This window comes from Neopsephotus bourkii, unplaced genomic scaffold, assembly GCF_033783945.1.
Source record: "Neopsephotus bourkii isolate Nb327-2 ecotype Australia unplaced genomic scaffold, CSIRO-AGI_Nbou_v1 NB_1572, whole genome shotgun sequence".
Taxonomy (NCBI): domain Eukaryota; kingdom Metazoa; phylum Chordata; class Aves; order Psittaciformes; family Psittacidae; genus Neopsephotus; species Neopsephotus bourkii.
Window position 1 is genome coordinate 224,515 of NW_026902048.1, and position 16,008 is coordinate 240,522.

Here is a 16,008-nt window from a genome sequence, read left to right on the forward strand (position 1 = left end):
CATTGCTTTTGCATATTTCCTGATCAAATCCAAGAGGCACAAGCCCTGTGGAGGCTGGAATGTGTATTAATGGGGTTGGGACACTATTGCATAACAGTGGCCTAAAGTTGCTTAAAATAGAAATGGGATGTCACGACCACAGCATCCTAAATACACGCCACCCGTCGATTAAGCAGAAACCAGGACACCAGCAACGACTGGAAACACCATATAATTAACTCCTAAAATGGCGTTTTAATGGTCTCTGCCCTTGCTCGAGCCAGCAATAGCGTGGATAATTACTCTCCTATTAGCTGTCTGCATCCTTCCCTGGCATTCCCGATTGAAAACGAAACAAACCCTCTTCTGTTGGAGTTTGCCTGGAAGAAGCCTTGTTTTAAAAGGATTATGCACTGCTAAAAGCAAACCGGACCCATAAAAGGAGGCTTATTCATGCACTTGAAGGCTGTTTCTTTAGGTATCTAACACACACCTGGATCTTTCACAAATCTATCTGAATTTGCTCCATAAAGTGCATGTTACCACCCATTCAGATGCATGCCAACGCAACGCTGAGCCTGCACTGATCCCTTCCTATAATCCTCTTGCTGGAGGCTCCATTTAATAAACAAAGGCAGCTCTGATAATTCAAACCTTACTTTCAGCGATGTGATGTGCCTGTCAGAAGCTTTCTGCAGGAGAGTCAGTGCATTGCTTCAGCCCCTTTCCAAGGCTTTGCATGTCTTTAAGCCTGCGTCTTGCCTTTTGAATGCTGATAACTACCGCGTTCCTTCGCTCCAATTTAAAGGCTTAAACACAAGCACGGACGTTTTTATTAGCGCATCACGCACCATTAAACTGTCAGCTTGTCTTCCAGCATCCTCTTTAGGAAATAAATAAATACAGGGCCTCGAACACATCTTTACAACAAAAAATACTCATTTCCTTAGCACTGTTTTTTCTGATCAACTGAAGCAAACAAAGCCCAAACCCAACAAAGCACCGCGTGGTTCCCTTCCAGCCAGGCTGCAGATGATGGGAGCCACTCAACACACCACATGGATTGTTAAAGGCTGCTCGGTATGTTCATAGAACACCCAGCCAAAAGCTCTTCCTTCACTTGGCTCCTCCAAGAGATTGATTTAAAGAGTTCACAAAGCAGGAACTGCCCCATTCTGCACCACGGTAGGATAGGAACGGCTCCCAGAGAAAATACCCCATACACAATACCATGGCAGTGCTGTTAACTGCTGATGCGGAGATTGGGGCTGGGCAAAGGTCCCCTGGGTCCCTGCTGTCCCCACACAGGGAGGACAGGGTTGGTTTGTTACAGGTGAACAGAATCACAGAACCCCAGCCTGGTTTGGGTTGGAAGGGACCTCAAAGCCCATCCAGCTCCAACCCCTGCAACGGGCAGGGACCCCTTCCACTGGAGCAGCTTGCTCCAAGCCCCTGTGTCCAACCTGGCCTTGAGCACTGCCAGGGATGGGGCAGCCACAGCTTCTCTGGGCACCCTGTGCCAGCGCCTCAGCACCCTCACAGGGAAGAGCTTCTGCCTAAGAGCTCAGCTCAGTCTCCCCTCGGGCAGGTTCAAGCCATTCCCCTTGTCCTGTCCCTACAGGCCCTTGTCCCAAGCCCCTCTCCAGGTTTGTTCTCAGCCCTTTTAGGTACTGCAAGACCGTTCTGAGCTCTACCTGAGCCCTCTCTGTGAATAAGCATCCCTGCAACAGCTTGGACACAGCCAGGAGAGCCAATCTGGCCACGTTATGGATCTGTCTGCTGCTGGCTTGCGGGAAGAGCAGCTGCAGAGCCTGGAAATAAACCCAGGAGATTGCCTGGGGCTGAGCACGGAGCAGCCAAGCAGGTGCCTTCCCCACTGTTTCCCTCTCACAAGGCGAGAGGCAGCTCCTGCAAACAGCTTGCACCGGGGGCTAGACCAGGGCATCGCTCCAGCAGCGAAGAAATCCCTTGGGATGCCTCCAGAAGAGGGACTGGGATCTTGATGCAGACTGCCAGCCAGCACCACCGGGACTGCAGGAAGCAGAGGGTGAGAGGGCAGAAACAGAGCAGGAGAAGGCAATGCTTAATGCAGCCCAAGGGATGGAGAGCGCCTCTTCTGTGCTCAGAGGAGCCCAAAGCCACGTTGGAAGCAGCAGGCCAATGCCCAGCAGGAATCTCAGCAGAAAACCAGTTGAGGGTAAGCCTCACGTACACAGAGCTGCACATTTATCAACAGCTTTTATGAATATATGCATGAAATGAGAGATTTCAAGCCATCAGGAGAGACGGGTTTTTGCTCGCTGGTCCAAGCCATCTGCTGCGCTTTAAGACTCGCTCCACTCAGTGCTTCGCTTCTCCAAACTCAGCTTCAAGCACCGAAACGAAGCTTTGGGTCCCTTTTGGTACATTCCTGGAATGACAGTGATTCCAGCAGTTTGGTGAGTCATGGATACATGGAACCGGGTGATTAAAACCCTTTGCTTGCAACCTGCAAGCAAACAGATAGCGCGTTCATAGCCCGCTGGGCCTGAACACGGTGTGACAGGGGCACGTGCTGGCTTCAAAGTGACAAAACAGCCAAGAGCACGGATCTTGGCACAGGGTGCCCAGAGAAGCTGTGGCTGCCCCATCCCTGGCAGTGCTCAAGGCCAGGTTGGACACAGGGGCTTGGAGCAAGCTGCTCCAGTGGAAGGGGTCCCTGCCTAAGGCAGGGGTTGGAGCTGGAGTTTCAAGGTCCATTCAACTCAACCCATTCTATGAGATTCCGTGATCTTACCCTAAGGCTTTCAGGATACAGCCTAAAGCTGAACTGATTTTGTTCCCATTTCTCTCACGAATCCACAAGTTAACATTTTCTCTTCATGCCCAGGCAGGAGGATTTTACCCTGTTTCTATTAAACAGCAAGACCCCTATTTCACTTGGGGGATCCATAAACCAGAAGCTGTTGTTCTGAAAGCCCAAGATTATTAAGAGAAAAGAAATCTCTCTTCCCAGCTGCTGCACACTTGACACTGAGCCACAGGCACGATTCCTCCTCGGAGCTGCTTTAGCATTTTCCCATCCGAGTCAGGAATGTGCCAGGTTCAAGTTACACAGTTCACATCAAGCATCTGAGGTGGCCAGTAACCCCCAAGCTCAGGGTTCCTGCTCTCATACAGTGCCTGTTATCAGTGCCCCTCCATCGGGATACAGATGGGGGTCTTCCCCATAACCCTGCACTTCTCACTTCCCAGCTGTGCAGGATGGTGGTACAGACACACTCAGAAGAGCAACAGGGAAGCAGGGACCTGATGTCTCTGAGATGCCAAAGGCCAGCAAAGGGTTTATACCATCACGCTGCTCGGATGGAGGGCACAGAGGAAGAGATGCAGGCACCCCAACACCATGCACCCAACACACAGAGCTTCCTGATGACATTTGTCACTTATTAAGAGTGCTTTTCAATTTCAATAAGGTGCTTAAAGTGATAGCACCCAATTAACTGCTCAGTGGGAAGACAGCATCAATATTCATGAAGCAGTCGGAGCTGACATGGGATTCATAATTGTCTGAACCCACCCGCAACAGAGCTGCACTGATCCTGTACCATAACCCCCCAACAATGTGCTTTCCTTTAAATCAACATTCATTCCAGTGGCAGCACCACTTCCTCCCCAAAATATAGATATAAACCCCATCAATACTCAAAACAGGATCTGGTTTGGGTTCCAACCTGATTTTTGCCCATTTAAACAGTGTCCACCTTTACCCAGCAATGTTTCCAGTGAGAGGAGGAATTCCAGGGCCATAGAAAGAGGAACCAGCCTGACTCAAGCTCATGGGCTTAAACCTGACTCACAAGTCCCCCAGTTTGAGCCACGGAGGCACTAAAACCATTCCAAGTGCTGCCATTCCAGTGCTCAGTCTCAGCACAGCTGGGTTTCCTGGCTGCTGTGTAGTGCAAAGTGGTTATTTAGATTAAACCCAGGGCTCAGTTTAATACTGATCACTTTGTTCTACAGGGTGTGGGGGGGGGAAATAACATTATAATGCTGAACCTGAGTTATTTCAGCCCAGAACTGTCTCCAACACAAATGGCCTGTGGCCACCAAAGCCGAGCAGGAGCTGCCGCAGGTCTCTGCTGAACAGCACCAGCATGGCAAGCTCTGCTCTTGTAGCCACAATGGTTTCATTGGCATCTTGTTTTGCACCCCCGGTAGGCTTGTGAGCCTCATCCACACAGCCCCAGTGTGCAAGATCAGGAAGCCAGGGGCTCCCCATCCAGCCTAACTTTAAGCCTGCAAGGCACAACAGTGGAATAAGAAGGTTTTAAAGCACATCCCAAGAGAAACGATGACAAACAGGAGGAGGCCGAACTGCACTTGGATACCAAGGGGACCAAACTGTACTTGGGTACCAAGGGAAAGGGGTTTGCAGGACACAGAAGTGACAGCAAACACGATGCAGGAGCTGCTGCAGGCAGAGCAAAGCTGCTCCCTGGAAGCAGAGGAGCAAATGCCAGCAGAGGGCACTCGGAACCAAGAGAGAACAAACCCAGCGTGTGCAGGAGGTGAGGATGGCTCTGCCAATGCCTCCATGGACCGGGAATTGGGCCTTTAAGTCCTCAAGCAGCCACAAAGGCAACACGTTTGATCCATGGTTTGATCTCCATGCCACAGCAAAACGCCTCCACTGCCAGCTCCCGTTTAGAAGGGTCTCTGCAATGCCATGTGCTGGACACGGGTGGGTTTGCCCTGATGGCAATGACCAAAGAACCCCGAGGAACCCTTCCCTTTTGGGAAGGGTTGAAAGGGAAATGTGCACTGCTGTCAGTCCCAGGGCTGTTAAAGAGGAGAACACAATGCCACAAGCCAAGCCTCTCAATAGGTACCTTCTGCACTGCAACATTCTGCAAGGGAAGCTTAAATCCTCCTGGAAAAGTGGACAACTCCACAGCAGCCAAAGCTGGAATTCCCTTTAGGCACTGGGAGGTGCTCTAAGGTCTCCCTGGAGCCTTCTCTTCTCCAGGCTGAACCAGCCCCATTTACATAGGTTTAGAAGCTAAAACCTGAGTTTTTAGGCTCACACAGGTGGGTTTTAAGGCAAAACCAGAATGTCATTGCCAAGTCTGCAGACCCAAGTCCTGTGTGCTGCTGCACCATCACCAGAAGATGCATCCTGCAGGCACTACACCCTTACCAAACAAGAGAGCAAACCTGACTGTGCCAGGGCTTGACCAGCGAGGTTTTCCAGGCAGCTCCAGCTCCTGACCTCCTGAGGCTGTGCCCTTCTGATAAAGACACAAGGCAAGGAATCAACTGTCAGAGAAACCCAGCAGCCCCTTGAGCCTTCCAAACCCCAAACCAGCCATCAAAACGTGGCGGTTCTGCAAAGGATCCCAAAGCTTCTGTTTTCCCAAGCCACTAATACTATAAAATGTGCAAAAAAAGCCTTTAGAGACTTGAGAATGAGACCCTTAAAAAGGTGAGAACCTGATAAATCTCACATCTCACTCCTGCACGAAAGCCAAGTTTTGCATATAGCTAAAGAACACCTCGCACTGACGCACTGCTATGGAGCCTGCAGTGGTGTGCAGCCCATTTGCATCTCTATTACTCTATACATTTTACAGTGCACAAATACCAGGAATACCTCACTGTTAATGAACCCCAATGCCAGGGTTTGCCTTTCCAAGGAAACGTGGAGCTGTGCAAAATCCTTTCTCCAATGCAAAACATCCTCTGCTGGTGCTTACTGCGATCCTCGGCTCTGCGACCCAAATTCACCTTCTCTATGTGTAATCCTTTGGTAAATATAAGGCACCAGATATTTGCTTCTAAACGTAGTCTGAAGATCCCAGACTGGTTTGGGTTGGAAGGGACCTTAAAGCTCATCCAGTTCCAACCCCCTGCCATGGGCATGGATGCCTTCTACTAGAGCAGCTTGCTCCAAGCCCCATCCAACCTGGCCTTCAAGGATCAAATATAGGCACTAAATGTGCATTGTGAGTGACTTTGTCCATGTTATACCAATAGGGATACATAAGCTCCTGTCCAGAGCAGTAATAAACTACTCATGGAGTGATAAAAAAGCCCTCTATGAAACACCCAGTGGAAATAAGACCTGTCCCTATTGAGGAAGGCATTGGCAGATGTGAAACCCAAAAGCACACCTTTTTCCTCACCCCTCTATCCGTCCATTCTCACCTCTTAGCAAGGTGCTGCTCCTCCTCCTTCCAACCAGCATTCAAGGGGTTTGATACTGCAGGTTAAACCTGTGTTTGAGCAGCTCATTTTGATATAAAGCTATTTCCCTATCAGAGGGAAGCAAAGCAAACACACACCTTGCAGGAACTACGGAGTTAAACGTAAGGACATGAGCGTAGCTCCCTTCTTTTTTCCACTGCAATCTTATTTAGTATATTAAGCAAAGGAATCCAAGTGTTGCATTAAGTTCTCCATAATTCATCACTTTTCCCGATAACAGAAGAGAAAGAGTCCTTTTAAAAGTCTAATTCCCAGCAGGCTTCATATGAACATTCTCCGAGAGTGCTGCTCACGCTTAAGAACAGGCATTAAACAGCTACAACATTTGATGTTTGGAAACAAAGTCACCCATCTGCCAAGGGCTTTGGAAGCAGTACACACCACCAAAGATCTTCTGTTCTAAACCCACTTCGTGGGAAAGAACAAATCCCCAGGCAGGCAAGGCTTAAAGCTTCAAAATAATCCTTCCCACTCGCTCCCAGTTCTCCTTAGGAAAGGAGGTTGTTTACTGGGAAGCACCAGTTTCCCGTTGCAAAGAGCCACAAATCACCTAAGACTGGAGGGCTCCCACCTACCTTACTGCAAGGAAATAATGGCATTTATAAAAGAATCATAACGCTTAAAAATAACTGACCTACTTTGCCTGGCCACCAAGGATGCGCAAGCAGCCAAGCTCCCAGTTACCCCAGTGCCAATGGAAGTGTGAAGGTGTTGCACATCAAGCTGAGATTTCACAGCAAGGCACAGCACACAGGCAGCTGCCTGCAGAGCCTCACCACAGGGCTCGTTAAGCCTCCCAGTTCACTTCCAGTTACCTCCAGCAGGCTTCCTCAAACACGAAGTGCCCCAGCCTGGCTGGCCCTGGCATCCACAGCATGTTCTTTTGCCCTGGAGCTTCTCAAAGGTTCAGCTACAGAGCAGGGATTTGCAGAAAGCTTCTTGTCTGCTGAGGGAAGCACTGAAAATAGCTCAGAGAGATAAACACCACATCCCTTGGTTGCAATGTGCCCATAGAATCATGGAATGGTTTGTGTTGGAAGGGACCTTAAAGCTCCTCCAGCTCCAACCCCTGCCACGGGCAGGGACCCCTTCCACTGGAGCAGCTTGCTCCAAGCCCCTGTGTCCAACCTGGCCTTGAGCACTGCCAGGGATGGGGCAGCCACAGCTTCTCTGGGCACCCTGTGCCAGCGCCTCAGCACCCTCACAGGGAAGAGCTTCTGCCTAAGAGCTCAGCTCAGTCTCCCCTGGGGCAGGTTCAAGCCATTCCCCTTGGCCTGTCCCTACATCCCTTGTCCCAAGCCCCTCTCCAGGTTTCCTGCAGCCCCTTTAGGCACTGGAGCTGCTCTCAGGTCTCCCCTTCAGGAGCCTTCTCTTCTCCAGGCTGCCCCAGCCCAGCTCTCTCAGCCTGGCTCCAGAGCAGAGCTGCCCCAGCCCTCGCAGCATCCCCATGGCCTCCTCTGGGCTCACTCCAACAGCTCCACTTTCTCCATGAAGCTCGGTACAGGCTCCAAGCAGAGTGGCTGGAAGAGAAGCCCAAGAGCAGGTCACAGGGAGCTCCCTCACTCTGGGGACAAAGGGACCAGGAATACCCTGGTGCCTGTGAGGCCACAGGCATCAGGGAGCATTTCTGGAAGCTGAACAGCAGAGATCCACCTGTAGCCCCACACAGCGAGTGCTGGGGTCCTGCTCTGCCTGGGCTTAGGGGTGACTGCATCCTCACCCTTCTTGAATCCTAAACCCCTGCTGTCTTTAAGCCACCGCTAACATATGGCTGAGCAGGATGCAGCTCTTCCTCCCGCCTACCCAAGAGCGAGCAGCTCTTCTGACAGCTTCACTTCCTGGGGAATTCAGACTCTTCTGGAAGCATACTCCGTGCATGAATTAGAGCAAACCCCACTAACAGGCGGAGGCAGGCGGCTGTCAGCGCACAGAGCGCGCGCATCTCCAGCGCCTCGGCTGCGGGACCGGCTTCGGGTGGCATCTGATCCAAATTCACCTTCTCCAGTGCTGGTTTGTCACGTAGGCAAGGAGGAAAAGCACCCTAAACCCATTATGAAATGAAGCAGAGGTGCACAGCTATTTAAGTAGCGATTAAAAATACATCATGACAACCACACCTGCACTCAGCATCTTCCCTGTTCTTCCACAGATGCCTCATTCTTTGTACCTTCAACCCGCAGCAAACCCCCTCAAGCCCTGGAGAATCCCTGCCCGCACATCCATATTCCCTTTACATACAACCAGAGGGTCCCAGTGGGTCCTGCCAGCAGCCACGTATCACCAAATGCTCCCCTTCTCTGCATGATGAGGTATGGGATCTATTCTGGTTTCTCAGCCACATGAAGTACACTGAAACACCCCCCCCGAAGCCCAAACCACACTGAGAAAATGACCTCTCCTTCCCGCAGCAGAAGATGCTCTGATCTCATTTGTTGACATTTATCATTAGGAAAGGAAACGTCTGAAAGCCCTATGAGGAGAGGAAAGCTCCTTAGGGGTTTTAAGAAAGCCTACATTAAACAGCAGCGATGGCAAGAGCCGATTATCCCCGTGATACACAGAGCAGTTAACACAGCCTTAGTTCTGTTAAAGAACTCGATAAAACCTGCTCAATGTAACAGCAGCTTTCTGTGTTCAGCTTCATGTCAGGAACCTCTGAACAGGAGGGTTCCATGAATACATCATAGAATCATGGAATGGTTTGGGTTGGATCTTAAAGCTCATCCAGTTCCAACCCCTGCCACAGGCAGGGACACCTTCCATGGGAGCAGGTTGGCATTCACCCATTCCAAGTGACCAATAGAACCAAATTCCTATTTCCTCAAGTGTTCTTTTTTTTTTTCCAGGAAATATTTGGGATCTCTTGGTATTGTTGAGAAGATTCCTACAGGGAATTCAAACATTCCTTCAATAGAACAATGGGGAAAATAAGCTTGTTTTGTTCAGATTTACACTTCCTTTTTTCCACAAGGGAATGAAACCAGCAGAAACAGCTCTTCAGGAAAACCACACCCTGGAAGAAACAGGGAAATCATCACTTGCAGCATGGAAACCAGAGCTGACGAGGCACAAAGCTGCCTGTTCAAGCACCAGACACACTCACTGAAGTCGAGCTCAACCTTTGGTGTCTCCAAGACTGAGAAGCTCAAACACAGATCCGGAGCTCTCACCTCCAAGGGCAGCCCCACGGCCTCACCGGCTCTTGTTGCTCCTGATCACCAGCTTTTGTTCCAGAACCACCTGGAATTTCCTGCATAACTTAAAGCAATTAAAAAGAGGAAAAGGAGCACGCAAACAGCCCCATTTCCTGCGTTAGACCGGCTCAGGGATGCTCCTTTCAAACCGGCCTCTTCAGAGGGCTTCCCACCAGAGCACAGCCTGAACCAGGCACACAGGGAAAGCCCCAGTATTCTGGAACAGGCTTTGTTTTTCAGGGCAAGAAGAGGACAGAAAACACAGAGCTCGACTGAAGCCACCTGAGAAGCTAAAGCAAGCGTTACCCTTCCTGCTCCCCACCACACACGAGACTATCAAGTGTTCTACCACCAGCAAGCCAAGCTCATTTCACACTCAGCCACTTCAGCTCTGTCCTTCCCTTGCCTTTTCATGGGTCTGTGCATTAGCCCTGAACATTCTGAAGCTCAAGCCTCACTGGGTTGGGTGCTTGAGTGGCTAACCTTGCTGCTTCAGGTACTACTGTATGGAAGACTTCATTATCATGAAACAGGGAACACATCATTCCTGAAAGAGCCACGAGTCAATGCTCCAAAGCCTCTATCCAGGAGATACTGCACAGGAACAACATGGGTATTCCCTGAACATCTTCATTTCCATAAGTGTGACTATGGACAACAATAAACCCCACCTCCTGAACCCATGGCCAAACCAATCCATTCTGTCATCAACAAGCTACCTGTTACCTAAAGCCTGTAAATCACACCTTATACAGTGACACCAGCCAACTGGCTCCCATACCAGGGGAACACCGGTTATCTTTAACTCTCATAACACAAGCAATACAAATGAGGACAAAACAAAAGGTGCCATACTTGAGATGAGGCACTAATTAAAAGCTCACTGCCTTTGGAATGAGCAGCCAGCTTGCTTCAGAAGGATCTCATTCCCGTGCATTCCTCTGCCACCTCCAATATATCCAATTCACTATTAACATTTAAAGCGTGGCTCAGGAGCTATGCGGGGTTAGCAGGTAAACTTGGTTAAACATTACCTAGAGCACTACAAAGCCTGTCTGTGCTGCCCCAGGTCTGAGCCATGCTTCACTCACGTTGAAGGCAAGAGCTGAGGCTCACCTGTGGCTCAGCTGGCACCAAGATCAGCAATGAGGAGGGATTTTGAAGCCAGCAACCCACTTATCACACACAGAGGAGGTGTAACCTTCCAGCGCTGAAAAGACACCAACAAGGAGCAGGAAGCAAAAAGGATGCCAAGAGGAAAAGAGGTGAAGAAACAGAAGCAAGAGCTGTGACTGTGGAGCACGGGGGCAAGGGGGAGTCAAGCAAACAGTGAGTGCTGAGAGGAAGCAAATTCCCATTTCATTCCAGAAACGCGAAGTGAAAATCCAGTGAGGCTGCAGGAAAGCTAAAGGTGCACAAGGGATACTGGCACGAGGAAATACTTCCCAATTGTAAGTGTTGATTCCACAAATTTGCTTTAGAAGCATCAGAATTTTAGCATTAGGGGGAAAAAAAAGGAAAAACATCACAAAATGGCAATATTGTAAAAGAGGAATATCTGACATTTTTAGGTCTGAAGCTCAAGGCTAAAGTGATCATGGAATGGTTTGGGTTGGAAGGGACCTTAAAGCTCCTCCAGCTCCAACCCCTGCCACGGGCAGGGACCCCTTCCACTGGAGCAGCTTGCTCCAAGCCCCTGTGTCCAACCTGGCCTTGAGCACTGCCAGGGATGGGGCAGCCACAGCTTCTCTGGGCACCCTGTGCCAGCGCCTCAGCACCCTCACAGGGAAGAGCTTCTGCCTAAGAGCTCAGCTCAGTCTCCCCTCGGGCAGGTTCAAGCCATTCCCCTTGGCCTGTCCCTACATCCCTTGTCCCAAGCCCCTCTCCAGGTTTCCTGCAGCCCCTTTAGGCACTGGAGCTGCTCTCAGGTCTCCCCTTCAGGAGCCTTCTCTTCTCCAGGCTGCCCCAGCCCAGCTCTCTCAGCCTGGCTCCAGAGCAGAGCTGCTCCAGCCCTCACAGCACCTCCATGGCCCCCTCTGGCCTCACTCCAGCAGCTCCATGTCCCTCCTGCACTGGGGCCCCCAGAGCTGAAGCAGTTGATGAGTGAATTGCTTTGAAACCCAGCAGAAATCAGAGCTCGAAGTTCTGACTGCGGCTCAGACATGAAAGCTGCTTCATTAAAAACATACCCAAACATGCAAGTAACCGGTTTAAGAAGCACCACAAGTAGATGCCTTTTAATCTTCTGCCTCAATTAAATGTTCTGAGAAAGAGAACGACTTTAGATGTAACCTCAGTGAAGTCCTTCTCTTAATGAAAGAGCAGAGATAGGAAAGGAAGAAAGAAGAAAACCACCAGAGACCACAAGGCAAAGAGACCATTGTGTTTCGGTTATCACCTCTTCATGCTACAACACCGTAGGTCACCACTGCCAAACATTTTGGGTGGCTTTTGGGGTTTTGTTGGTTTTATTTTTACCCACATTTACCTGTTTCTGTGTAGCCATCACCTGTTTACTGCAGGACTTGTGCTCCTCTCTCTTTTCCTGTGGAGTAGCCCTATAGACCCAGCATTACAAATGGGAGCGCTATTGTTAAGGAATCAATTGGACAATGAAAGAGCTAAGGACACTTGTCTTACAGAAAATTACTGTCAAATGCTGCCAGATCCAGCTTTCCTTCTTTCTGGGCCAGCAGCCAGATACTAATCATTCCAGGTCCCTACTAATTCTTAACTGTGCAACACGCTGCGTGGTAAAGAAAAGGGGCCACTTACTCCAGGCTGTGCTTCAGGATACTTCAACTGATCGCTAGAAAAGGGCATAGCCACCACCCCGGATGCAGCAGGGATGTTCTTACCTCCTGAAAAGCAAAAGGACTTCCCCAGGCACCACCTGAAGGGCCCCGTGCCAGGATCTCCTTACTGGAACAAGTCCTCATTCCTTACTAGAGCACAGTGTCAAGGGCCATTCCACACGCTGGGCAGAGACAAGGAGGCGTGGAAGTGATGCTGTGTCTCTGTAGGGAGGGACTGGCTTCAATAAAAGGTGTACCTGGCTAACCGAGGTGCCTCTGACCCCAGCTCTATTTGCTGATCCCTGACTGGATCCGAAGGGTTCGCACTGAAGTGAAACCAATGCCTTTGAGTGAACAGCGTGCAGTAACTCACCCACATTTCACACCCATGCCAAAGAGCATCTTAGCAGGGCAAGAAGCCTCCACACATGCATTAAATATTGTTAAGGCTTGTTCCAACTGGCCAAGTTAGAAGCACATGTCCTTAAAAGCCTTTCTTGCTTGGCCAGTTCTAACTAGCAGAACTATTAACGACTGGCAGTATCTCATGGAACAAACCAAAAGGCTCAAGTTCCTAACTCAAAAGGATAAAACCACCCCAAAACTCCACACTTTTTGGGCTGCGCTCACCCTGAACCTAACAAGCACCCTTTGGAAAAGCTAGAAGATCTCACTCCCATACATACACTGATCCTCTTCCACTACCTGGGAGGTATCTGCTTTCAAAACATTAAAATCCTGCTGAAAGGCACAATATATCAGGTAAAAGTTGGCATGGTGATTCTACTGCCAGGCATCCCTCTTGTGCATCTCCAAATGGGCAGAACAGCCCACGGAGGCTCAAACCTGTCTGCCACTACAGCATAAGCACAACTTGTGTTCTCCTAACTTTGCATTACAGTAAAGTGCCCAAAATCTCTTTCATTATGAGACACCTTCCACACTTTCATAGAATCATCATGGACTGGTTTGTGTTGGAAGGGACCTTAAAGCTCCTCCAGCTCCAACCCCTGCCACGGGCAGGGACCCCTTCCACTGGAGCAGCTTGCTCCAAGCCCCTGTGTCCAACCTGGCCTTGAGCACTGCCAGGGATGGGGCAGCCACAGCTTCTCTGGGCACCCTGTGCCAGCGCCTCAGCACCCTCACAGGGAAGAGCTTCTGCCTAAGAGCTCAGCTCAGTCTCCCCTCGGGCAGGTTCAAGCCATTCCCCTTGGCCTGTCCCTACCCACCCTTATAAAAGCACAAGGTTTCAAACACGAGGTCCATAGCAGCTGATGGGCACGCTGTACTCTGACAGCAGCCACCGTACATACCCTGGAACACACTGTCCTCATGCTCCCCCTGCTCACTGGTCCTCATTCTAGCTCTCCCAAGAACACATGGCTATTGCTTCATTTCCCCCTTCCCAGGGAGGGCATCCATCAGGGTTTCTCCTCCTCACACTGCTCAAGTGGGTGTGAATTCCAGAAGCAAAACGAAGAGCATGAACAGGCCGCATCTCTTTGAATTAAGATCCATTAAAGGAGAGCAATGACAACAACTGGTCCTGTACTAAAACACCTCCAGTACCAAGCCCCCCTCCCCACAGCCTTCCTATCAAAGCCTATTTCATCTTGTGACACCTCCTGCTTGGAGCACGCAGAGATCCCTCACACAAACACGGTTGGAAGCGGCCGATACCTCCCTGATCCCAACAGCACCAACAGTTTGCTGCTAACAGAAGCAGTTCCAAGGCCTTGGTTTGACAAGGTCTAACTCACCTTAAGCTCCCAGTGAGGAACTGAAGAGTAAGGAAGCACAAGTGGAGTTTAGCTTTAGGGACACCTGATGAAGCAGCTCAGCCTTACTGTGACTGCCTCCGTGTTGGTTTTGTTACCCCTTGGGACAGATACAGACACATGCAAAACACCTTTATGGAGCAGAAGGGCACCCGCAACAGCACAGGAACAACCCAGTACCCAGCCAAGCTGCCCCAGCAGCAGCGGCTGCTCTATACTGGGAGCCGACCCAACGACATCCACCCCCTTCCTGCCTTAAAGCTGATTAAACACCATTCCTTATCCCCCCCCAGGTGCATTGGGGTATCAGGCACCACCTCAACAGTGACACCCCCATCACGCTGCCGAGACACAGGAGGCGCCTCTGCCTCCATCCACGGAACACCCCGGAGCTCACCGGTGCCGGAGGCCTCAATTACCGCCATTAACCCCCGGGAGCCCGGTTCTCCTTGACTGGAGGCTTCCCAGGCAGGACTCGGCGCTGGAACCCCGGGGGTGGGAGCCCCGAACCCCCCCAGCGCAGGCCGAGCACACCCAGGCACCGGCGGCGCGGGGTGAGGCCGGCCCCGGCTCCCCCCGCAGCCCTCCCGGGCAGCCCCAGCCCGCCGGAGGACACAGCCGAGCCCCGAGGCCGCTCTCACCGGGAAGCGGAGCTGCGGAGGGGGCACGGCCTCTGTGGAGGGGCTGGGGAAAGCCCCCCGGGGGGCAGCGGAGGGCCCGGGCCCGCGGGGAGCAGAGGGGGCCGGGCCGGTTCCTACCTGCGGGCGCGGGCCTCCCTGGCGGCGGAACCCGAGCGCCGGGCAGGAGGGGGCGCACGGATGGGCAACGCCGAGCCACGCCTTCCCGCCGCGCCACCAATAGGAGCGCAGGGGGCGGCACGCCATGGAGGTTGCAGCCAATAAGAAAGCAGGGGGCGTGGCTCGGCGGATGCTGCCGCCAATGGAAGCGCTCGGCGCGCCGTGACAGCGGCGCCAGCGAGGCGGGGAGCGGCGGGCGGGAGGGGCGGCGGCACCGGGGACACCGGCAGGGCCGCTCCCGCCCTTCCCTCTCCTCCCGTCCACCGGTGCTCAGCCCTTGTGCCACCTGCACTCCGTTCCCCCTCAGCCACCGCCTCACCCCACCCATCGGAGCGCCCCTACCTGCGCGCTGCCGTAGACATGGGCGACGGGGCCCACCGGCGAGCGGCAGCGGAGGAGCCCCGGTACCGGGGGCGTGGTGCAGGTTGGGGAGTGGGGAGAGAGACGGCCTAAGCCCCGCCCCTACTTCCCGCGAGAGCACCGGCTGTGGGCGGAGCCTGCCGCCAGCCAATGGAATACGGCGGGGTCGGGGGTGCTGCTGATTGGCTGCTCGGAGCCACGCCCCCTCGGCGGCGCGCACGTGGCGGGGGCGCGGGGTGTTCCTGGGGTGGAATTGAGCAGCACTGATTTTGTCTGGTTTTAACTCAAACTCAAGGTAATGACTCAATACGTGACCTCAGCGTTCTGACATCGCCCCCCAGTCCGCTGCGGTGACACAGTAACCTGTGGGCCACTGTTCTATGCATCCTCAGGGACCCAAACCTCACCCTGCACAAGGCCACGTGCCAAATTCCCCCTTTTTTAGCCTTTTCCTGCAGTTTCTTTTCCCAGTGGGAACAACCAGCCACCGCAATGATGTCTCCAGGGAAGTGGTGACTCCCCAGCCCTGGACACTGTTAAGGTTCAGCTGGACAGGGTACAGCTGGGACAACCAGTCTAGGTCAATGTGGAAAGGTTGGAGCAGGAGATCCTTGAGGTCCCTTCCAACCTCATATTCCATGATCCTGCAAAGCTGTTCTGCTTTGTGCCAGCAGCACTTGGCCCTCCAAAGGCTGGCTCCTGCCCAGATGTGCTTGCACAACCTGCTGCCTCTTGCAAAACCTCCTTTGCCTTGTCCTCTCTGCTCCTGCCCTGCTCCCCTTGCCCTGCTCCCACACTGGCTTTGCTGTGAGCTCAACCCCCAGCTCCAAACTGCCTTTGCTCAGCGCTGGTGCTGGGA

At 52.1% G+C, this 16,008-nt stretch overlaps 1 protein-coding gene across 2 annotated transcripts in view; it reads right to left on the reverse strand.

Annotated features, from left to right (window-relative positions):
• The window catches only part of GLCE (glucuronic acid epimerase), a 39,766-nt gene extending 24,934 nt beyond the window's left edge, over positions 1-14,832 (reverse strand). The window contains exon 1 of one of the 2 annotated variants that reach the window (XM_061371141.1): positions 14,751-14,832. The gene's annotated coding sequence lies outside the window, so the exon portion shown is untranslated. The remainder of the gene's footprint in view (positions 1-14,750) is intronic. The other variant, XM_061371143.1, reaches the window with a different exon arrangement.
• Positions 14,833-16,008: the final 1,176 nt, after the last annotated feature.